At 47.9% G+C, this 24,356-nt stretch overlaps 2 long non-coding RNA genes across 2 annotated transcripts in view; one reads left to right on the forward strand and one right to left on the reverse strand.

Annotated features, from left to right (window-relative positions):
* Positions 1-2,364: 2,364 nt before the first annotated feature.
* LOC132672844 (uncharacterized) overlaps positions 2,365-24,356 on the reverse strand; it is a 44,263-nt gene continuing 22,271 nt past the window's right edge. The window contains exons 2-4 of the long non-coding RNA XR_013557112.1: positions 12,678-12,816; positions 10,426-10,501; positions 2,365-2,609 (exon numbers count right to left, since the gene is read on the reverse strand). This is a non-coding gene — a long non-coding RNA (uncharacterized LOC132672844). The remainder of the gene's footprint in view (positions 2,610-10,425; positions 10,502-12,677; positions 12,817-24,356) is intronic.
* On the forward strand, positions 16,105-20,292 carry LOC132672843 (uncharacterized). The gene is made up of 4 exons (XR_009607727.3): positions 16,105-16,552; positions 16,660-16,782; positions 18,316-18,377; positions 20,017-20,292. It is a non-coding gene; the product is annotated as an uncharacterized LOC132672843 (long non-coding RNA).

Here is a 24,356-nt window from a genome sequence, read left to right on the forward strand (position 1 = left end):
GTGCAGCTCTGTTTGGAGATGGGGCCCGTGAGGAGGTGAAAGCTTAAACGAAGTCCTAATGGTGGAACTCTAATCTGATCGCTGCCCTTATAAGAAGAGACAGCAGAGCTCTCTCTCCTTTCTCTGAACGTGCACAAAGAGTCCATCGAGCACACAGTGACATGGCAGCCATTTACAACCAGAAAGTGAAGTCTCACAAGAAACCAATTGGCCAACACCTTAATCCTGGACTTCTTGGCCTTTAGAGCTACGAGAAATAAATTTCTGTTGTTTAAACCAACCAGTCTGTGGTCTTTTTGTCATAGTAACCTGAGTAGGCTAAGACACCAACACTTGTTATTGTCTGTCTTTTTGATTATTGCCATCCTCGTGGATGTGGTATCTCATTGTGGTTTAGATTTGGGTTTCCCTAATGGCTAACAATGGTGACTATCTTTTCATGTGCTTATCAGCCATTCGTGTATCTTCTTTAGAGGAATGTATATTCAAATACCTTGCCCAGTTTTTTCAATTGGCTTATCATTTTATTATTAAGCCCACGTATATTCTTATACTCATGTAAAACGATACCTACACAGCCTATTGGTTGCAACACATTGGAAATAACCCTGGTGTTCGTCATCAGGAACTGTGTAGTTCATTCCCACGTTGGAATATTATGCAGCTGTAAAAAAGAAAGAGAAGGGTCATGGGGATACTTTATAGAAAGCATACCAGAATATATTGGTAAAGGAAAACAAACAAGGTGTAGAACTATATATAATACTATATGATATAGTATATGTGTGTATAGTATTCTTTCTTTGACGAAAGAGGGAGAGGGGCATCTGGGTGTCTCAGTCAGTTTAGTGTCTGACTCTTGATTTCAGCTCAGGTCATGATCTCATGGTTTGCGAGATCGAGCCCCACATCGGGCTTGTTGCTGACAGTGCAGAGCCTGCTTGAGGTTTTCTCTCTCTTTCTCTCACTCTCTCTCTCTCTCTCTGCCCCTCCCCCACCCATTTGTGCTTGCTCTGTCTCTCTCTCTCTCTCTCAAATAAATAAATAAATAAACAAACAAACAAACAAACAAAACATCAGGAAAAAATGTGGTGTGCCTGAAACCCAGACTTTCAGATCCAAAGGCCACTGCTTTAAAAAAAGAGAGAGACAATAATACACACACACACACACACACACACACACACACACACACACACATATAATTGTTACTTGCTTATATTGCCATAAATAACCATTTGAAGGATCTACAGGAAATAAAGCGATTAGCCATGTGGCCGGAGGTGGGTCAGGAACAGGAATAAAACTGAGCACTCTCATTGTATAGCTTTATATATTATTTTGAGTTTTTGAACCATTTCAATGTGTTACTTATCCCAAACACTAGAAAATGAAACATGAAATGTTTACAGTTCATTCAAGAATCTGGCCCACAGTAGGTGTTTCCTCTGAGGCCCTTCGTGGTGGGAGGAGAGTGGGGCACGGCCACACAAAGCTCCAGGCTTACATCGTTCTGGACCCCAGGGGAAATGGAAGTATCTTCTCACCCAGCATTCACAGACGAAAAGCTCAAGGAAGGAGTCACATGCTCATCCCAGTGGCAAGCAGCAGGAACCATGATTTGGTGCCCCATTTTGCATTCCCACCAACAAGATATGAGAGTCCTAATTCCTCCACATTCTCACCAACTGTTGTGGACTGAATGTTTGTGTCCCTCCTGCCCTCATTCATATCTTGAAGCCCTAACCCCCAGGGTGACCGGGGAGATGGGCCCTGTGAGGAGGTGAAAGGTTAAATGAGGCCGTGAGGAGGGGAGGTACCAGTGGGAGTGTCATTTCTTCCATGTGAGGAAGGGGCAGAGAAAATGCTGTACAGATCAAAACAATAGACATCTACCTGAGCAGGGGAGACAGGCAATATGAAAAGACAGTTCTTAGAGTGTGGTGCCTGCCATGATATGGGTAGGGTGCTGTGGGAGGCCAGAGGAGATAGCAGTCTAGCCAGGAAGCCTTCTTGGTGGTGGTGATGCTCTGAGTTTTAGACGATGAGTAGGAGGCTGTCTTCAGGGGATGGGAGGAGAGAATGTGGACAGTGTTCCAGGCAGAGAGAAAGGCAACACGAGCAAACACCCGGAAAAGGAACGTCATATTATGAGCTGAACTGTGTCCCCCATAATATTTGTATGTTAGAGCGCTAAACCCCAATACCTCAGAAAGTGGCTGTATTTGGCGATAGGGCCTTTAAAGAAGTAATTAAGGTTGAATGATGTCATATGGGTGGGCCCTAATCCAATCTGACTGGTTCCCTTATAAGAAGAAGAAATTTGGACACACAAAGAGACAGGAAAAGACACACAGAGGAAAGGCCATGTGTCTGCAAGCCAAGGAGAGAGGCCTCAGAGAAACCAAACCTGCCAACACTTTTTATTGATCTTGGACTTCTAGCCTCCAGAACCGTGAGGAAATAAATTTCCATTGTTTAAGCCCCCAGCCTGTGGGCTTTGTTACGGTAGCCTGAGCCAGACCGGTGCAGGTAGCATGATGTATTCTGGAATTTCCGGCCAGTCTGCCTTGTTCATCTGCAAGGTATGAGGCAGGAGTGACAGGTCCCTGTATAGGACAGTTACAAGAACAGCATGTAGTTTAGTGGAAATAAAAATAGCTCACGTTTCCTGAGTATCTATTATGCTGGACATTGTGCTCCGTTCCTTACAGGCATTCACTGGTTAAAATCTCCCTACAACCCTGGGGCGCCTGGGTGGCTCAGTCGGTTGAGTGTCCCACTCTTGACTTTGGCTCAAGTCACGATCTCATGGCTCGGGAGTTCAAGCCCACAGCCGCGCTCTGCGTTGACAGTGCGGAACCTGCTTGGGATTCTCTCTCTTCTTCCCTCTCTGCCCCTCCCTCACTCTCTCAAAATAAATAAATAAACTTATAAAAAATCTCACCACAATCCTCTAAGTGCCATTCTCTTTCCCTCATAAAGAAAACTGAGGCACAGAGAGGTTAAGTGACTTCCCCAGGATCACCCAGCTGACAAGTGATGGAGCTGGGATCGGAATCCACAGCCGTCTGATTGCAACCCTGAGGAGGAAGGATACTCAGGATCTGGCACCTGCTGGAAGTGGTGGTGGAGGGGACGCTGAGGTTTTGAGCCCCAAAGCCTGGCCCGTGCTGGTGCCACAACTTCCGAGACCTAGCAGGGGTGGGCTTGAGACGTGGGCAGCAGTGTGACACGAGTTGGTCAGTACACGAGGCTTGAAGCCGAGCCCTGGGTTCAGATCCCGGCACTGGTTCTGTGTGAGGCTTTGGACAAGGACCTTTGCCTTTTTGAAACTTGATTTCCTCATGCAGGAATAATATCGTATTTCTCTCAAAATACTCAACAAATGATAAACTAATACTAGTATTTTCCTGAAAACTACCATCTCAGGGAGGGGGTGGGAGGTGACGTGCTCTTTCGGAGGTGCATTTGACCCCCAAACGTACTTGCTGGCCCTTCCTGGAACTATTCCCCCAGTTCCGACCCCTCCCTGTGGCAATCCTGTGTTCCAGGGCCGCCAGCTTCCTCCCGGAAGCCCTCCCCACGGCTGCTGTTCTGGGTCTTCTGATACTTGTAGAGCATGTCTCTGAATAACTGGCCTGCCCCCACGGGGTGGTTGATGCAGGGGACAGGAGAGACTCCATTTACCTCCATGGTTTTCCTCCCTCCGCCCTCTTCCCTCCCCCTCCTTCCTGTCACTGTTCCTCTAGAAATCCTTGCAGTGTTACCACCGGGGTGACAAGAGACCCCAGTGCTCACTTCCAAGCACCTTCACTTACCTGAGACCCAAACAGGAGTGGGATAAAGCAATGGGCCAAAGAAGGGGCCTCTGAGGCCTCGGGTGAGTCTAATGGCACCTTAGCCATTTTGGCTCAGCTCAGACAGCTGCAGCCACTCCTTCCTTTGTTTGTGAGGCCTGGCTTCTGACCCATGGGGCTTCTCCTCCCCTTCATGTGACATTTACAGAGTAAGGACCGGGCTGAACCAATGCACAGACGTTTCCAAGGGCCTGCCTCGCCCTCTATGGAAGAATAGGGGCCGGTTAAGCACCTGGTTAAGCCCGTGCTAAGCACAGTGGGAGGGAACACAAGAACCAGGCAGTCTTCTGTCCCGGGAGGGAGTCAGCCCATCCCTGGGAAGAGCTGAGGACGGGACAGGGAGCCGGGCTGGACCCCAGGGAATAGCCTCTTCCCTCCTGCTGCCGGCCTCCATATGGTGACGGGCCTGAGGCCCGCTTCACACCTGCCTGGGTGGCTCTGCTGGGGCGCAGTGCGCGAGGACTCCAGCCACCCGCCCTCTGCGCCCCTCTCTCACCCTCTCACATGCTGTCACACTTATTAAATGAGATAATCTGAGCGAAGCACTTAGCGTCCTGCCTGCCTAACAGTGGGCGCTTGATAAATGTGAGCTTGTATTCACAGCCCCTCCCCCCCCCCCCACTTTCACACACAGTCTTGTCTTGCACACACTCACACATCAGCGTTGCCAGGGGCGCTCTGACACGGGCATGCCATTTGCTCACGGATACACCTGTCATGCTCCAACTTACACGGACACACACTCACGGGGTACCCTCATCACGCCCAGACACAACCGCCCACCCTGCCCCACTTTTTCTCTCTGCTGAACTCCCCCTGGCAGGCTCCTGGACGTGGGCCAAGAGGCCAAGCGGCAAAGGCAAGGCACTGAGGGGGAAGCCTGCTCTCCAAGACCCATCAGAGAGGCCTGACTCGGGAGAAACCTGCAAGAGGGGACCTGAGGCAGGGGGGAGGTGGGCATTGAGGAGGGCGGCCAGGCTGACCTCGGTCTGCTCACAGGGACAGTGAGCTGAGCCATCTGGAGCCCAAGACCAGCCTCGGAGGGAGACACCGAGGTGGGGGGGTGGAGAGCGTTGCAGACAGGCAAACTGAGCCTCTACCGACGGAGCCAGGCTGAGAGCAGGGCTCTGGAAAGGCCACCCCTGCCCCACAGGGCCTCTCCCGCCCCGCACTCCAGCTGGAGGGCTCTCAAGGCTGACAAGGACATGGGTTCAAGGACTTGCCCTCCCCCAGGTCCACCTTCAAGTATCATGTGTAAGAAATAGGCACATGTGGGGCGCCTGGTTGGCTCAGTCGGTTAAGTGACCGAATTCGGCTCAGGTCACGATCTCCCGGTTCATGAGTTCGAGCCCCGCGTCGGGCTCTGTGCTGCCAGCTCAGAGCCTGGAGCCCACTTCGGATTCTGTGTCTCCTTCTCTCTCTGCCCCTCCCTTGCCCATGCTCTGTCTCTCTCAAAGATAAATAAACATCAAAAAATCTAAAAAAAAAGAAAGAAAGAAAGAAAGAAAGAAAGAAAGAAAGAAAGAAAGAAAGACACATTATGTAGGGTGCAAATGCACAAACACACAGACACGCAAGATCTCAGGGACACACACACTCACACACACACTTGTGCTCAGACATGCAGTCTCTGCTCCCCCAACTTAGATAGTCCTGGGGTTCTCCTTCCTTTTCTCCCCACTGCCTTTCCTGGTTTCTCTCTCCATCCTGTGTGTCTCTTCACTTATTAGGCCAGGCCCCTCTCGTCCTTAACGCTGTCTTCTTCCGAGACTCCTTTCTTCACCAAGGATTTGTGCGCATGTGCACGTGCACACATGCGCACGCGCGCGCGCGCACGTATCCTGCACGGTCATGGGATGCCCTGGGGCTCAGGCTCAGGCCAGAGGGACTTCCCCTGTCACTTTGGGCCTTTGAAAGGTTGAGGGCGGGGATTTCAGCGTGGTGACCACCCCACCCCAGTACTTGGCCTCTGCTCCCTTGTTCAGACTCACTGCAAACCCCTCTCCTCAGGTGTCCCTGCTACTCTTGCTACTTGTTTGCGGTTCCAGAATACACTGTGCTTTTCCCTGCACCTTTGTGTTTGCACATGCAGCTCTCTCTGCCAAGAATGCCCTCTCCACGCCAGCTGTCAGTGGTTCTCATAGTTTTGAATTTCATTAACCAGTTAAAAGCTTCAAAAGAAAGTTCAGAGAATGACAGAAGGTTGCCACGTTTTCATTTCATCAGGAACAATATTTAAAATATAACTACCACTCTCTATCCACCGTGGTTTCACAAAAAGAATGCTTTAATACCAACGAAGTAGGAAGGCCAATCTCAAGAGAAAGTGTAATCCTTTCTCGCCTGGGTGACTCAGTCGGTTAAGCATCCTACGCTTGATCTTGGCTCAGGTCATGATCTCACAGGTTCGTGAGTTCCAGCCCTGCATCAGGCTCCGCGCTGACCTTGCAGAGCTTGCTTGGGATTCTCTCACCCTCTCTCTCTCTGCCCCTCCCCTGCACTCTCGCGTGCCTGCGTGAGCGCTCTCTCAAAAATAAACAAACATTAAACAAAGAGAGCAATCCTTTACATTGGAACACATTTGGCGTTACATAAAACCTATTGCATCGTCCTTTTTCTCATTTGGTCCAGGAGCCACTGGAAACTTCATCACAGACCAGTGTTTGGAACCGCGGAGTCCTCAGCTCACACTGCATCTTCTCCAGGAAGCCTGAAGCCCGTCACAACCTTCCCCTGCACCCTTCCCCCGGCAGTGGTCTCACTGACCATAGGACTCCTCTGTGCTCTGCACATACAGCTGCAGTCGTCACTGTTTAGCAAGGGCTAAACAAGCACTACCAGGTGCTTAACACAGATTATCTCATTTTATCCTCATAACCCTGAAAGATGAACAATCTACAGACAAGGAACCGTTAAGCGCCTTCCCCTAGTCTTGCACCCCCTGCTGGAGGCACCGGGAGAAGGTAGCAGCTTGGGGTTGTTGGAAAGAACTGCAAAGCCAGGTCTGGCTGCAGAGCCGGGCTCCCCGCTTCCTGCTTATAAGACTGGGACAAGTCAGTTCATCAATCTGAGTCTCAGGAACAATACCTACTGCACAAGGTTGTCCTGAGACAGCGCACGTGAAGGTCCCAAGCCAGTGCCTGGCACATGGAAGATACGGAGCAATGTGAGTTATTCCCCTCCCATGTCTCTCGTCTCCCCTCTCCGATCCCTGTGACTTTCCCTGCATCACATTCTCCTGACTGTCCTCCCACCTTTCTTTCCAGACTCCTGAGTTAGGCCTTACTGCTTCTCTTCCCTCTGAAGGTGAGAGTGCTCCAAGGAATAATCTTTGGCCCTCCCTCCTCTTCCTTCTGTCTACTTCCCCAGGCTAGGTGATCTCACCCAGGCCCATATGTGTCATTTCTACACTGACTCCAAAATTTATATTTCCAGTTCTTGATCTCTCCCTAGAACTCCAAACCTATATATTTAACAGCCTGTTTGAAACCTCCCCATATAGGCCTCCTGGGTCTCTCGGACTTAATACACATGGAACAGAGACTCAACACTTCTCCTATTCCATCTCTCTCCACCACTTTTCCCATCTCATTAAGTCACACCATTAAGACCCAGTTGTTCAAGCAAAAATTACATTTAGTTCTTCTCTTTCCGTCACTCCTCACTTACAATCATCTACAGATCTCACTGTGCTGCCTCCATCTCCAAAATATAGCTCCAAACTTCCATTTCTCTCCATCGTCTTTACTCTCGCCAGAGTCCCAGTTCCCATCATCTCTCATCCAGTCCACACCAATAACCCAAAGTGGGTTATGTATAAACTATTTCTTTAGATTAGCTAGGGTGAGTCCTTAAACTTTTTCAAAATTATCTTGGCTATTTAATTCCTGTGAATGTTCCCATAAATTTTAGAATAATCTTGTCATCTTAACGGCAACAAAAAACCGTACTGGGCTTTGACTGAGATTGCCGTGAGCATATAGGTCAATTTAGGCACAACGAACATCTTACTAATATTGAGCTTTTCAATCCATAAACATAGTCTACCAGTCCATTTATTTAGGTCTTCTTCAACACTGATTTATAGTATTTAGTTTAGAGATTTTTGCATGATTTTTCCTATTTTTTCCCAGTATTTTGTGCTTTTTATGCTATTATAAATAAGTTTTTTTAATTTCCCCTTTTCCAGCTGCTTACTGTTGATATATAGAAATGCAATTAATTTTTGCATATTGACTTTGTATCTTGCAAATATGTCAAATTCTTTTATGAGCTTGGTAGTTGTTTTAAGGATCCCTTATTACAAATAAAAGCAGTTTTACTTCTTCCTTTCCAGTCCTTATACCTTTTATTTCCTTTTCTTGCCTTATTGCACTGGCTAGCTAGAATTTCCAGTACAATGTTGAATAGAAGCAATGAAAGCAAGCATCTTTGCCTTGTTCCTAAAGTGGAGAAAAGCATTCATTTTTTTTCACTAGTAAGTATGGTATTAACTGTAAGTTCAGTATAGATATACTTTATCCCTTCTATTCCCAGTTTGCTAAGAGGTTTTTTTTTTTTATCATAAATGGGTGTTGGATTTTGTCAAATGTACTTCTACTGCATCTATTGAGACAATGTTATGGTTTTTCCTCTTTATTCTGTTAATGTGAATTAAATGGATTTTTTAAATGTTTATTTTCTTTATTTTGAGAGAGAGAGAGAGAGAGAGAGAGAGAATGAGTGGGTGAGGGGCAGAGAGAGGCAGAGAGAGTATCCCAAGCAGGCTCCACACCGTCAGCACAGAGCCCAATGAGGGGCTCAATCCCACTAACCATGAGATCATGGCCTGAGCTGAAATCAAGAGTTGGACATTTAACCCACTAAGCCACCCAGGCACCCCAAATGGATTGATTTTTTTTGTAATGTTAAACTTACATTCCTAGAATAAACCACACTTAGTAATAATGTTTTCTCTTTTATATATGTTGTTGGACTTGATTGGTAATATTTTCTTAAGGAGTTTTACATTTTTTTGTGAGTAATATTGCACAATAATTTCCTTCTCTTGTAATGTCTTTGTCAGGTTTTGGCATCAGAGGTGTGTTAGGTTAAAGACTGCCACAAATTGTTTGCTACTTTCCATTGAGAGGTGGAGCCTAATTCTCTTCTTTTTGAATTTGTGCTGACTTGAGCACTTGCTTGACCAACAGCGGTGTCCTTCCAAAGCTAGGTCCTAAGAAGCTTTGCAACTTCTTCCCGTCTTCTTGGAATGCTCACAGCTAGAGCCCCAGTCTGCCATGCAGGAAATGAGACCACCATGCTGTAAGGGGACCCACGCTAACCAAGAGGCCATATGGAGAGAGAGAGAAACATTGCTAAGCTAGCTTCCAGTTGTTATAATCCCTAGACATTTGAGTCATCTCAGCCCAGCTGAGGCCCAGATATTGTGGAGCATAGACAAGCCAACCCCACTGTGTGGCCTGTCTAAATCATGAGATATAATAATAATAAAGTATTGTTTTAAGCCACTACATTTAGGGATAGTTGTGCAGAAATAAATAACCAATAGGAGAATTGGGGTATGTTCTTTTTTTGTCTAGTTTCTGAAAGAGTTTGTGTACAATTGGTATTATTTATTCCTTAAATATTTGATAGAATTTACCAGTGAAACCATCTGGGTGGGAAATTTTTATATTATAAATTCAATTTCTTTAATAGATATAGAGCTATCGAAAAAAGATATAGAGCTATCCAGATTTTCTATTTTTTTTCTTACAGAATGATCTATTAAAATGTCAATAAATCATCTCACTCCCCTTATGAAAACATCCAACGACTTCTCCTTGCACTAAGAATAAAATCTGAAATCCCCTCCATAACTTATATGGCTTTTTGTGACCTGGCTTCTGCCTGCTTTTCAAATCTTACTTGGAACCACATTTTTTTTTGGATATTTACAAAGATGATTTCTTATTTATTTAGTTAATCTCTGCACCCAATGTGGGACTCGAACTCACACACAACACAGATTAAGAGTCACATGCTCCACCGACTGAGTCAGCCAGGGTGCCCACAAGGATGATTTCTTAGTGTTATTTAGATTTTAGCCCAGGTGTCCCCTCTTTAGGAAGGTCTGTTTGACTAACAAGTAAAAACAGTCTCCTCAATTGCTCTACATCATATTATCCATTAAAAAATTTTATAGCATTTATCACTATCTGACATTATCTTTATTATTAGTTGACTTGTTATTTCTAAGTGGTTGCCACACTTTTCTAGAATTTGGGGTCTTTGTGGCGGTGACTTGTTGGTCTTATTCATAATTATGTCCCTAGACCCTATATAACACCTTGTCATAGAAGGAGGTAAATACGTATTTACTAAGCTGGGGACTTATCCTGGAACCCTCAGCCCTCACCTGGGTGTATGTGTTGAGAAACTTCTGTGAAGGGGGACTTGGGAGTCTTGGCCTCGGCTCTGATTGGTCCCCGGAAATGGCCAGCATCAGGTACAAGAACAGTCAGTTTCCAGTGGCCACACCAGACCACAGGGTTTTTCCCTCCTATGAGGATCTGACTCCTACCTGGTGCTCTCTTCCATCACCAGCAGCCGGGAGGTAGCTTAGAGTCCATTTAGGAGCAAGGATCCAGGTATAGCACCTGTGAGCAGAGATGTGGTTACGCTGCGCAGTTTTGGTTCCCAAGCCCCTCAGTCTATGTGTGTCTTTGAAAATAAATCGCTTCCTCCCTCTGGCTCTTACCTGGCGCACTGTAGATGCTCGATCATTCTTGAATGAAGGCCCATTCCATGCCTGCATTTCTACGATTCTATCATACCCCCATACGATGGACAGATGAGGAAACTGAGACACCGAGAGGCCGAGTGACTCCACCAGTGCCACAGAGTAAGTTACTGGAGGCGCTGGAGCTCATAGATTTTCCCCTCGATTTATGATCCTACCAACAAGGGCATCAATTTCAGAGATTAACAGCTGCAAATGATGGCTTCAAGTCGGCTGCCCCAGCAGCTCTCCAAAGTGCATCTCCAATTCAGGTTTATCTTCATTAAGCAAGTAATTCATTACCGGGCGGTAAGCATTCGCATCAGAGCAAGAATATTAAAAAAGTAATTATATTTTTCACAGTGCAGCTTTCCGGGTAAATTGTATGCAAATTGCTGTCTAAATCAGGCTGGCAGATCCCATGCAGGTCTTGGCGCTATTCGGGAGGGATATTTTGGAGGCTGGATTGTCACCCTCCCCTCATCTCAGTGAGTGTCCAGCAAAGGGTCTTGCATTCAGTCAAGAAAGGCTCAAAAGTATGAGCAATTATTATCTCTTAACTCCTTCGAGCCTCAGCTTTCTCATCTGTAAAATGGGCTCCCACCAGGATTAAATAAGGGAATGGGAAGAAGAGTCTCTAGCACAGCACCTGCCTGGCATGGACATGCCAGGCATATGACTTCAGGAAATGGCAAGACAGCTTCGGGGAGGTCCATGAGGTTGTGTCAAGAAGTCATTGACACCTATAGGCCCAGAGAGTCCCGGGAGCAGCTCTGGGGTGCAGTGAGGGGGCGTTGGTGAGGCGTCAGGAGGCCTAGCTTCCTTCTCACCCTGATATTGCCACCAGTTCACTGTGTGACCCCAAATTCACAGCTGTCCCCTCTGGGCTATGCTTAATACTCACCCATAATTAAGCTTTGAATAATGATCACCCAACAGGTGCACACGACCTCCCAGATCGTACTGACCTCCAGCCTCCAGGACTGATCATGGACCATGCTAGAACAGGGCACTTAAAAAGCAAACCCATCAAGCCTCTCAGTTTATAGGTGAGAAAAAGAAGCTCAGAGAAGGGTATGAATGATCCAAGGTCACATATCGGGTGTGGAGTCAGGACCAGAATTCCAGGCCAGAACAGTTCTAATACCCACTGTTAATACCCATCTGTCAAATGGGCACGTTAAAGCCTGTGTTGGAAACTGTGAAATGCGGTTTCCACATTTGGTATTCTCAGCTTTATCTCAAGTTTGGAACATAATCCTGGGGTTTGATCTGGGGCAGGTTACTTCCTGTCTGAACCTCAGTTTCTCCATTTGCCAAATGAGGCCATCGGAGGAGATAGCTCTATGACCCCTCCCCGTGAGACCTAGTAGGGAGGGTTTTAGTGACATCTTTGCCCTTCTCTCCATCTGAGAAAAGCCGTGGAAGGGCCCAGGGGCCTAAGGGCAGAAGAGTCTGGGCCTGCCCAAGGTGGTCTTGGTGTTGATTCCCTGCCCATGCGCTGGAAACCAGCTGATGGTGATGGTTTAGGAAGACACACAGTGTCTTGTGATGGAGGGGCTGTCTAGCTACAGAGCCCCAGCAGCCCAGAGGTTAGGGCCAAGGTTACCTCAGAGACAGTCGCAAATAGGGCCGCACAATTCCACACAAATGTGGCTAAAAGGGGGCACAGAGCTATGATAGGGGCCATGGCTATGCCTAGAGCTGCGTTCACTAAACACACAGCTGCTTCCAAGTACACACCAGACTAGGGAGGTCAGACAGGCACAGGTGTCCAACCAGCCTGACCAGATATGGCTGCATGGCTGCACCTGCTAACACCTTCACACAGGGACACCCAACCATACTTGGCCACAGCTAAGCCCGGGGGAGTGGTCACCTAGCAGGGCACACCAAGGCATATGGCGGCTCCACAGTCACACTAGAATACCAGTTACATCCAGACACAGATTCCTCCGGGAGAACCTCCACCTCCTCTCTGACCCAGCTCTTGTTCGCAGCCCCCACCCGTGCAGACCCTTGACTCCACACTTCGGGGCTCTGCAGAGTCTTACCGCTGCCCCCGGACTGCAGGTTCTGGGCAGCACGCGTGAGCACCTGCTTCTGTCCATGCCCGGACTCACACACTGCTGCTCCGCTCGTATCTGCGAGGTCCTTCTGTTCTCACGTCTCCCTCAGGTGTCATTTCAGAGCCTGCAGGGCATCCAGGATTTTAGAGAACAGCCAAGCCTTAGCTCCCGCTCTCTCCCCATCTTGACATCTCCGACATGAATCTCCTCTCTGGCCAGACTTTCTTTAACTCCTCTTTCTAGAAGAAGCTCAAGGCTCCCCCCGGAAGCCTTTTATGGCCGGGTCTGGCAGCCCTGCCCCCTGGGTACCGATGTGGTCAAGCCTTGACCCGGGAGCCCATGTTCATGATCTTGACTCCTGTGCTAACACACGGAGTGACCCTGGGCCTCTCTCTTCTTCTCTAGCGGCCTTGGTTTCTCCTTCTGCCCCACGAGGGGATGGGGTGAGGGAGGATGGGGAGGATAGTACTGAAGAGAGCTCGGGAGGTCCCTCCATTCTGTGACTTCTCCACCTCTGCTTTCCCCACGGCAGGGCTGGCGACTGAAGCATCCCGAACCAGGCCCCAGTCCCCTGACACCTTCTCTAGCTCTCCCGCCCTCCCCACTCTGGGCTGCCATCCCCAAGCCCCCAGCCAGGGCAGAGCGGAGCAGTGGAAAGAGCAGGGACATCTGAAGGAGAGGGAGCTGTGGGCAGGCATTGTGCTTCTCAAGGGCAGAGACTGCGGTTCGGATCTGCGGCTTTTTCTCCAGGGTCTGCCACGCAGGGGCCACTTCACAAGCATTTGCCAAATCCAATCTGATCCACCCCTTCCTGGTCAGGTAGCCCTGGGCAGGCAACTCCATGTCTCTGAGCTTCTCTAGCATCCCCTGTAAGGCGGGGCTAACCACTCGCTCCTGGTCACAGGTCGTCATGAGGACAGACTGGCAGGGCCCCTGACCCGGGGTGGACCCCGCCGGTGGGCATCCCCACCCCCTTCCCCTGCCAGCCTCCACTCTCGCTGAAAAGTGGGACTGTCCCGCTTGGGGAGGAAGAGCCCCGGCCGCAGGAGCAGAGCAGGGGCTGCACAATCTAGCATCCTGACAAAGAACTTGGGCTGAGGGGAGCAGCTTTGCTTCTTATTCTTGCCACACTGAGGGCACTACAAAGCCCTGACAGTAAAACAAGGAGAGAAACACACTCAGTGGCTCGCCCACAGATACAGGGAATCCTAGCCCCAGAGGCCATTAGTTGTAAGGTGTCCCCAGGGGAAGGAATGCCCTCCGCACGAGCCCTGGCAGCCTTTGCCAGGGACGAGTTGCTCACTGGCTCCCAGGGCGGTCTACACTGTAGCCCGGCATGAGTCCCTCCACTGGTCCCAGCCCTGCCCTCCAAGACTGCATGAGCGCATCTACTCCTGTGGACCAGCCCCGTGCCCCACCCCCACGCTTCACCTTCTAGACCTTCTTTACAGGCCAGACAGCAATTCAGCTGTTGCTTCTACAACATGGGTCCGAATCTTCTCACCTGTTCAGACCTGTCCCTGTGTATCTAAGCACACGCTCACACAGGCACACACACACATGCACTCGCGTGGGCACCCCCCCCCCCCCCCCCCAGGATCCAGTCCATCCCAGAGGGCACATCAACCCTCTCCTACACAGAAGCTGTTCTGCCCTCTCCCACTGCTGCTGGAGCTGCCCCGGGAGATGAGGAGCAGGGAAAGGTGGAGGGACCTGAGAGGACTTGTCTCCCACTGGGAGCCCTTCCTCCTCCCCCACCCCCCTGCCTTCTGCCACTTTCCTATGTCAGGGCCACGCTGATGACACCAGAGAATCCATCAAATGCCACCCCCGTGTCAGGTCATGTCACAACATAATTAAAGCATTAGATCTTCGTGATGAAGCCGTTGCCATCAATTCTGAGAGTGACTGATCCAATCTACAGAAAGGGGAAATTTCTCTCCGCCCGCCACAACTGCCGCCACTGCCTTCCCCTCCCCGAGGAGGGAGACAACATCGCTTGTGCTATTTAGGCCTCTGGACCTCAGGCTGAGCCCAAGGGAGAAGGGCCTGGCCTTGGGGTGTGGGTCCCCCCACTGGCTCTGGGTTAGCTGGGGACCCCTCTGGGCTCAGTCACTGAGTCTGTGACCCTGGGAAAGACACTCCCCACCTCTGGATTTCAGGGCTCCCTTCTAGAAGTGTGATACAGGGCTGAGAGGGAAGAGAGGAGGGTGACTTGATCTCTAAGGACACTAGAGGTGGAAGAAGCAGGAGCCCTGGGGTCAGAAGACTTGGGTTCAAATCTTGACTAGCTGTGTAGCTGTAGTCAAACAGGTTCTCTTTTCTCCTGCCCCCCCACCCCCCAGAGGAAGGGGAAATTACTCCTGCCTCCCAGGATCACCTGAAGATTAAAGGAGATGGGGGAACATAAGGGCTTTGCACCAAAGAAATGTTCCAACCTCTCAGGGCCCCCGTCCTGATGTTAGGTCCAAGGTGTTGGTCAAGGGACCGGACTGAGGCCTGGTCTTCTTTGCTCAGGACTGCTAAGCACGGGCACTAAGAATGTAGGGACTGAGGTGATAGAAGGCCAACAGAAAAGAGGGGGCAGGAGCACAAGTGTCCTCTCTGTTGCTTCTCAGATGATGTCAGCACCCGGAAGTTCGAATAGGAGGAAGAGGAGCCAGGCTCTTGGCAACAAAGAGTTGGGGATGACACAAGGGACAGGGTGAGGTGTGGAGGGGTCAGAGGGGTAGGTCAGAACCCAGCAGGGGGCCAACACCTCGGGTGGGGACAAGGGCAGAAGCAGGGAGAGCAGTCTGAGGCCACTGCAGTGATCCAGGCAAGAGATGAGGGTGGTTCATACTGAGTCTGAGCAGGAGTTGAGAGATGACCCCAAGGTCTTGGGGCTGAGTGACTGGAAGAATTACCATTAGTGGAGTTACTATGTATCAAGTTCAAGTAGACTATGGGGACAGAAGGTTGGAGGTGGTAATCAGGAGTTTGTTTAAAGTTTGAGAGGCTAACAGACATCCGGGTGGAAATGTTGAGCAAGCAGGTAGGGTTCAGGGCAGAGATGTGGGCTGAAGAAACACCCGAGGCTTGACAGTGGTCAGCCCATAAAGGGGTTTTAAAGCCTTGAGCTTGGAGCAGGTCCCTTGGGAAGTGAGGGCAGGCAAAAAGAAGAGGTAAGACTGGGGCGCCTGCGTGGCTTGGTCGGTTAAGCGTCCGACTTCGGCTCAGGTCATGATCTCACGGTCTGTGAGTTCGAGCCCCGAGTCGGGCTCTGTGCTGACAGCTCAGAGCCTGGAGCCTATTTCAGATTCTGTGTCTCCCTCTCTCTCTGACCCTCCCCCGTTCATGCTCTGTCTCTCTCTGTCTCAAAAATAAATAAACGTTAAAAAAAAAAAAAAAGAAGAGGTAAGAGGACAGCACTTGGAGTAATGCATCACTAAGAAGCTGGGGAGATGGTGGGGGTAACTAACGACGGACCCCGAGCAGAGGAAGAGACGAGCCAAGCCAGGGTGGTGCCCTAGAAGGTAAATAAAGGAAGCGTTTCAGAAGGAGGATGTGATCACTGGTTTTAGAGCAATGTCAGCTCTGGGGAGATGAAGAACTGGGGACAGCTGGCCACTGGCGATGGGGAGTAAATGTCGGTTGTATGAATAAACAGGGAATACGCTGAAATTCCATCTAGAACTGTGATGTCAGATGGGTTCTGGGATAGGATCTGGCCTTGTGAACAGCAAATGAGATGATGCCAGTTAAGCAAAGCCAACACAACTTGGGCTCAAGCAGCCAAAGGCCAAATTGGAGGCTCTAGATCCTTCCAGCTTCAGGTCGGGCAGGATTGTTCCTGGGAACTAGAAGGAGACCCGCTGCAGGTAAATCAGGTGGTAGCAGCTATGTGGGGCCTGGAGGTCAAGTCCAGACCCCAGATTCAGAAGCAGAGGCAAAACTGAAATGTCACCGGGAATGTGTTATGTGCCAGGCACTATGCAAAGCCAGAGGGGAGAACCCGAAGACATAAGACGTGGTCTTTCCTGGGGAGGTTCCCCATCTAATAGGAGAGAGACACAAGTGGATGGATGGCCCAGATGCAGGATAGTTAGAGGTAAGTGCTGACATTTTGTGGCTCCTTTAAATACCCAGACAAACTCCTGGGATACAGATTTTACCAGGCTCCATAAAAAGATTACCTTACTTCTGAAGGGCTCCTCCAGGCCATCTTGGTTTGGGTTTCTGGTACTGACCGTGGCTCTTAATTCTCTTGTTTGGGGTATCACCCTATGGATATGACCCTTGGGTTCTGCATAAGCTCTGACTCTTCAAGGCAGCCATCCATACAGGCTCCTAAAGGTTGGGATGCAGACCCCAAAAGAGCCCCTGCCCAGAATCCCAGACACCTCTAGCTTAATCTGACCCTGTTCCCATGCCAGTCCTGCTGCGGTCCTTATTCCTTTGTATGAGGTGTCTCTGGGCCATATAACAAACTCCTCTACTTGAAGCAACTTGACCCACCAGACCCCAGTGTAGCCAGCCCCTTCAGGCTCAGTCCCCATGCCCCAATCACACCATAGTTGAACCTGAGAGTTGTTTTCCCAACTATGCCCTTGGCTCTATCTACACTTTGAGGGACTAGTTCCCCTTCCTGGCTCCTGGGCCTGTCCAGTCAGCTCCTGCCCCACCCCCTTGAGCAGCAGGAGCCCTCTGCCTAACCCCACCCCTTGAGCAGAAGACAGATGGTACACGTCCTCGCAGAGAAAAACAATGACTGTGGGAGGAAGAATGGGGAAAGGATTGATTCTAGCCCAGGGCTCCTGAGGCTGCATGGTGCCTGCAGGGTGGGTGGGTGGGTTTTGGACAAATGCAGGTATCGCTGGGAGCAAGGGGGGAAGGCATCCCAGGGTTGGGGGGGTGGCGGTGTGCTTGGGGAGAAAGGTATAGCGAGATGCCCCCCCCCCCCCCGCCAGGGTGGAGATGGGTGCCTGGGGAGAGGACGCTGGGCGGGTGGTGAGTTGCGGCCACCGGCTGCAGCCCAGTGGAAGTCCTCATATGCTTTCAAAGCCTGGCCCTGGGACTGATCAGCCGCCTAGTAAAGATCCTTCTAGCTGCCCAGTTCTGGTGACCTAGTGCCTTTCAATCAGGAGATGCCCAGGTCAGTCTCCAAAGGCCCTGCCAGGTCTCTCGGAATAAGGTAGAAGTTGAGTTCCTGAATAACTGCTGGCTTAACTACACCTGTCTCTGCCCCTGTGCCTAGAGTTCGGGTCTCAGACATTTAGGGACAGAGATGGAAAGAAAGCATCAACTGAAAGATGATCTTGGAAGAAATCATGTAAAGGGAGAAGTGGAAGGTCAAGACTGCTGGCTTCTCCTATCTGAAGAGTGGGGTGAAGAAGGGAGTCGTTAATGGGGCAGGGGTGTGAAAAGAGGACACAAAGGACGTCGGGGCCCAGGATGGGGATTGGAATGGACCTGCAGGGCATCGAGTTCACCCCTGTGCCATGCAGGAGTCCCTCTTCATCACCCTTACCAAGTGGCTGTCCAGCCTCCATGGGCATACCTCCACTGACGGAGCACTCACTCCTTCCTGAAGCAGCCATTTCTGCTTGCACAGCTCTGAGTTTTCCTACGTCTAAATCTGCAGGTCCACTCAAGGTCAAGTTCTATGCTATGAGACTCCACAGAAACAGTTCCATCTCCCGCGTGGTGAGACAGCGTTGCAGGGACTGGAAAATGGAGACCCTGATACCTGGCCCCTGAGGATTTTCTCGGGAGGCCTCCGAACCATCTCCGAGGCCATCCCTTGAGCTCGTAGTTGAGTCTTGCCTCTTGGGTCACTCTCTGAAGGGGCGTGCAGAGGGGTGCCTAGGGCTGCGTGTGTGCCCGGATTTATCTGTGAATTATACTGCATGCTCACGGCTGGGGGTTGGCAGGGATGCAGACCAGCCCTGTATGTGTAAGGAAAGGCATCACTTCCTTCCCTATGTGCCTGGGCTGTGGTCACGTGTCAGCGTGACCATGTGTGCATGTCTCTGACAGTGACTGGATGTGGGTAGCAGTGCTCCTGATGGCCTGCCAATGAAGGGCTGTGTGTGTGCGACTAACCGTGATCACAAGTGTGAACCTGCACACGAACGGCTTGCTAGGGCTGTACGTGACCTGCCAGGTATGTGTGCGTCCTGTGACTCTGGTCAGGTTGTCTCTGAGTGTCTGGTTGTGACCGAAGAGTGTGTGTGTGACAGGTTGCCATCTCACGCATATATGAGACCGTGTTGGTGACAGATCATAATAATGATGTGCGTGTCAGAGACTGGCTGAGGCGGTGAGTGTGTGCGAGGTGGTCGCATGTGTGCCTATGCACGAGGATGTGGCTGTGTTTGTGTGCGTGGATGCATCAGTGTGGCTGCGTGTCAGCGCTGATGGCTGTGTGTGTGTGGCTGCGGCTCTGTGTGTGACGCAACGTGTGTTTGTGACTCTGTTCTGAGGGGTGTGTGTGTGTGTGTGTGTGTGCGCGCGTGTGTGTGTGAATGGCTGCGGCTGAGTGCAAATGAAGGTGCCCGTGTGTGGAGGTGGAGGTGGAAAGGGTGAGGACAAGGCAGGATGAAAAGGGGACTTGCTCGGAAAGGTCTCCCCAACCCCATTTTAATCAGAAACGGAGCAGCTGTTAGTCTGAATAGACACTGCACAACGGCAGACGTCTTAATCTCTTCTGCATTGTGATTCACTCGGCGAAGCCCTATTACTCAGCTTTTGATAGGAGCTTACTTGTCTCAAGTGTTTTCATTATTGCCCTAATACTATCTATTAACATACTGGAGGGAGCTCGCTGCTGTCTGGAGCTGGCATCACTGGGCTTTTAAAGATTATGGGCCTTGCAAATACATAACATTTTACTGCCTTGCAGACGTAATTCATTGGGAAAGAAAAAGGCTCACGTAAATAGATAGGTAAATAGATAACTGAGTAGGGGAGAGAGGGCGCTGGAGGGAGAAGGAGAATCTATGATCCAAACGCGGCTGTCATCTCCAGCTCAAATGATTGCCTTTTGGGAGGAAGGGCCAGACAGACATCTGTCTCATTTGGGGCACCTATAGCCCCAAATCCTTCATCTCTGGGTATCCTGGGGTGGGGGTACTGCCTGGTCTCGTGGCTGACAGTAAGACCCTGGGCTTCTCTGAGGGACGCTCCGAGGTGCAGATGGGGGTGAGATGCAGGGAAGCACGTGGTGGAAAGACTGCAGGATTCTGTGGCAGGAGGCACGGGTTTGAACCCCAGTTGTGCTGCTGATGTGTGGGGTGACCTTTGTTCCCATCTCTGTGCCTTGTTTCCGAAACTGCAAACCGAGGAGTCTGAACTAGATCCACTAAAAGGCCAGTTTCAAAGGCCATCAGAGACCCAGATGGTGCTTGAACAAAAATGGTCAGCGGTAACTCATCAACCTGGATTCCCGAGGAAGAAGAGTGCCAGCAAGGCCACCATCTCAGAACTGGCAAACTGCAAGACTGTCCTCTGGTCTAACCACCACCCCTCTTCCGCGTTCCTGCCACACGGGTGCACCCCTACCTACTGGGACAGGAATCCCACTACGTTCTTTCCTCTTACTAAAAGGATAAACTTTAAACTCTTTTGCTTTTTCCGTGTGCTTCGAGATGATGTTTGAAATACATACAAACCCTTCCCTTCATCAAATTTCACTGAAATAATAGAAAGGCACATAAAAAGAATATATTCCTATCTGCCCAAGAAAATGAGAAATCATGGCTCCAGGAGAAGAGAGAAATTTGAAGACTTTCTAGAAGACCAAAAGCAGATAGAATCCAATTTATGGAGAAAACCAGAGTGGTTAAATCAGCATGAAGAAATTGACTAAGGAGATGTAAGCTGTTGTCTCCAACAGAATCTTGGGGAGACTCCCAGTTTAGGGAGCAGGGAGCAGGCCATGGTGTAGACATCAGGCAAAGAACTATTGAATAAACAGGCAGCAGTCTCTTTCTCTCCCGATGTGTACAGAATGACTGGCTGTGGCTTTTGCTCCTGACACAGAAGCCTGGTGGACTGCCTTCTAAACAACATGAAAGATCTACCTTAGGAGGTATGGTAAACTGACACATTGGTGTCAATGAACAACCCCTCTCGGTAGTCAGATCCTTGTGGGATTCCCTACACATTGGGTTTGGACTTGACATTGTAACCTGTTTTGGCCAATGGGACATTAGCAAGTCTGCTGAAATTACCGGGGCTTGTCTGCTTAGAACACTCCCCCTTAGAATGGGACCACCATTCTGTAAGAAAGTCCACCCTATTCTGGAGAAAGACGTTCTGGAGGATAAAAATCCATGTGGAGAAAGATCCCACCTGTTGGAGAAACTAGATGTTTTTCTTGTTTTTTTTTTTTTTTTAATGTTTAATGTTTATTTATTTTTGAGAGACAGAGAGAGTGAGAGAGAGAGAGAGCATGTAAGCAGGGGACAGGCAAAGAGAGAAGTAGACACAGAATCCAAAGCAGGCTCCAGGCTCTGAGCTGTCAGCACAGAGCCCGACGCAGGGCTTGAACTCACGGACCGCGAGATCATGACCTGAGCCGAAGTCAAATGCTCAACCGACTGAGCCACCCAGGCGCCCCGAGAAACTAGATGTTTTAGCAGATAGCCAGTACCAAGGCCCCAGACATGAAAGTGAAGCCTTCTGGGCCTTCCAACACAGCCCAACTGCCCGCCGAGTGCAGCAACATGAGTGGGTCTAATCAATACCACATGGAGTAAAAGAATGAGCCCAGGAAACCCATAGAATCACAAGAAATAACAAATTGTTGTTTTAAGACATGAAGCTGTGGGGTGTTTTGTTATGTGGCACTAGGTAACTGATACAAGAGAAATGACTATGTAGGGGTTGAGTGAAGCAGAACAGAACTAAATCTTTGCAATGGTCGTGGGAAGGGGAAAAGAAAGAAAAGACAATGAGGTAGGCCTGCTCAGCAAAGAAATATATTAAAACACTTCATACACAGAATAAAGTCTACCTTACTTTAGCAGTCATGAGAGTCCCCAGCCTGCCTATGTGTGGTCCCCTCATTCTTTCTAACAGGACCCCCCTACAGTGAGCAAACCCCTCCTGCTGTCTCACTGACACAGAGCTGCCGACAGCCTCCTTTCCAGGGGAAGGTCCATTTTGAATGCACACCTACACAGCTATGAAGGAAACTCATACCAGTCTCCTGAATATATTAGGCTACCTAATTTTAAATGTATAAATCTGAAATGATCATCATGGATCACCTTTGAGGCAAACCAAAAGTATGAGAAAGAGAAAGATAAAAAGCCAAAACAACTCATCCTGGAGGAAAGTGAGAGAATGTAGGAACAGAGAGGAACTTTAAAAGAATTCTAGATTGTATCCTCAGAGAGATCCAAAAGAAATTTGCTTTTATAAAATAAGAGTAGATTTCTATTGAAAAGAAGCAATCAAATAAAAAGAAATTATCCTTGAAAATTAGAAACATGAAGATAAAATCAAAGAAATCCCCTAGAAAATAGAGTGGAAACACAAAGAGATACAAAATATGAGAAAATACATGACCTAATACTTATAAACACTCTAGACTAGATAAAAGAGGCAACAGAGGTAATGAAATAATTAAAGATATAATTTCAAAATATTTTCCAGAGCTACAGAAGGACCTGAGTCCTCAAACTATAAAAAGACCCACCCAGTAGTAAGCAGAAAACACGAAAAAGATACACATCCTTGTGGCATTTCTAAATTACAAAATGAAAACAGAATTCTCAATGTTTCTGGATTGTTTCAAACCTAAAATTCTACATCAGCCAAACTATCAAGTATGAAAACAAATCCAAGATGTTTTCTGCTAAGGAAGAACAAAGAAAATTTACTATTATTCATTCACCCCTTCTGAAGAAATAATTATGTACTATAGGAAAACCAAAATAGAATTCAAAAAGGAGAATGTCATGGATTTTTAAATGTTTTATTTTTATTTTTTATTTTTTGCATTTTAAAATGTTTTAAAGAAAAGAAACCAGTAAATGTTTAAGAGTCTAAATAATGAATGAAAATGCATCTATAAAACTTTAATTTTAAAGAAATGATTTATTTTAAAAATATGGAAATAAAACAATAACACTTGGAACTAAAGTTTCAACAAAATATGAAACATAGGAAGAGGTCTAAGATACTTGAAAGAAAAAGTGCTTGAATAAGTTTATTAAAAATTTAGAGGGGTGCTGGATGGCTCAGTCAGTTGGACATTCGACTCTTGGTTTCCGCTCAGGTCATGATCTCACAGTTCTGGGTTCAGGCCCTATGTTGGGCTCTGTGCTGACAGTGCAGAGTCTGGTGGGGGTTCTCTCTCTCTCTCTCTCTCTCTCTCTCTCTCTCAAAACAAATGAACTTAAAAAAAAATAGAGCATTAGGAACATAGAAATAGTACACATAACTTGCCAAAAAATACAGAAAAATAAAAATAAAGAAAACTTGATCAATTGAACAGAAGGTGGGGAGACATCCAAACATACCAAAATCACAATAATTGTGAATGGGTTAAACTCTCTTATTAAATGACAGAGACTTTCAGAATGGGTGAAAGAAATCTCAACAACATATACACATGTCCACACATAATACAGTTATTTTGAAGAGTTGCATTTAAAACAATGTACTACAAAAAGGAAGAAAAATAGAAGAATGGAAAAATGAATATATGCTAACAAAACAAAACAAAACGAAAGCATGAAAATATTAGTATAAGATTTAATAGAATTCAAAATAAAGCACCTATAAAAGGTACAACGTACCAAGGAATTATGACAATGAAATACATTTTATACTTAAACAACAAAGTATCAAAATATAAAAGAAATAGAACTACAAAGAGAAATTGTCAAACTTGTAATGACACTTCATTCACCCATGCCTTTCAAAAGCTGATAGATCTGGTGAAGAAAAAGAAGTCAGTTTGATTTGAGATTTATATAAGAAGATTTACTGAACTGAGAATATACATTTACATGTTGCTTTTTAATATCTACGATACAAACAAAAATTGACCATCCATTAAAGTTGGCTTGAAGAAAAAAATCTTAATTCCAAAAAGTAGACATCATATAGGCTACATTTTCTGACTACAATGTTAAAAAAAAAAAAACAACTAGAATCAAAGATAAAAGAGTAGCAAAACAATGTAACAAATACTCAGCAACCTGAAATTTTAAACATTTAAAAAAAATTTTTAACGTTTATTTTTTGAGAGAGAGACAGAGACAGAGACAGAGTGTGAGCAGGGGAGGGGCAGAGAGAGAGAATGAGACACAGAATCCGAGGCAGACTCCAGGCTCTGAGCTGTCAGCCCAGAGCCCACACAGAGCCCGACACGGGGCTCAAACTCACAAGCTGTGAGATCATGACCTGAGCTGAAGTCAGACACTTAACTGACTGAGCCACCCACGTGCCCCTCAGCAACCTGAAATTTTAAAACGCTATTCTATATAACTCTCAGGTTAAAGACAAACTCAAAATTGAAATGATTATTTATAAATTAATGACACTGAGAGCACCATATAATGAATTCAATTGTTAAGGCCAATGCAGTATTTACAGAAAAATGTATAGCCTGGACACATTTATTAGAAAACAGGAAAGAGAGTTGAATGCAAGCAATTGGGAATAGGA

Source organism: Panthera onca, chromosome C1 (assembly GCF_046562875.1).
Source record: "Panthera onca isolate mPanOnc1 chromosome C1, mPanOnc1 haplotype 2, whole genome shotgun sequence".
NCBI classification, from domain to species: Eukaryota; Metazoa; Chordata; class Mammalia; order Carnivora; family Felidae; genus Panthera; species Panthera onca.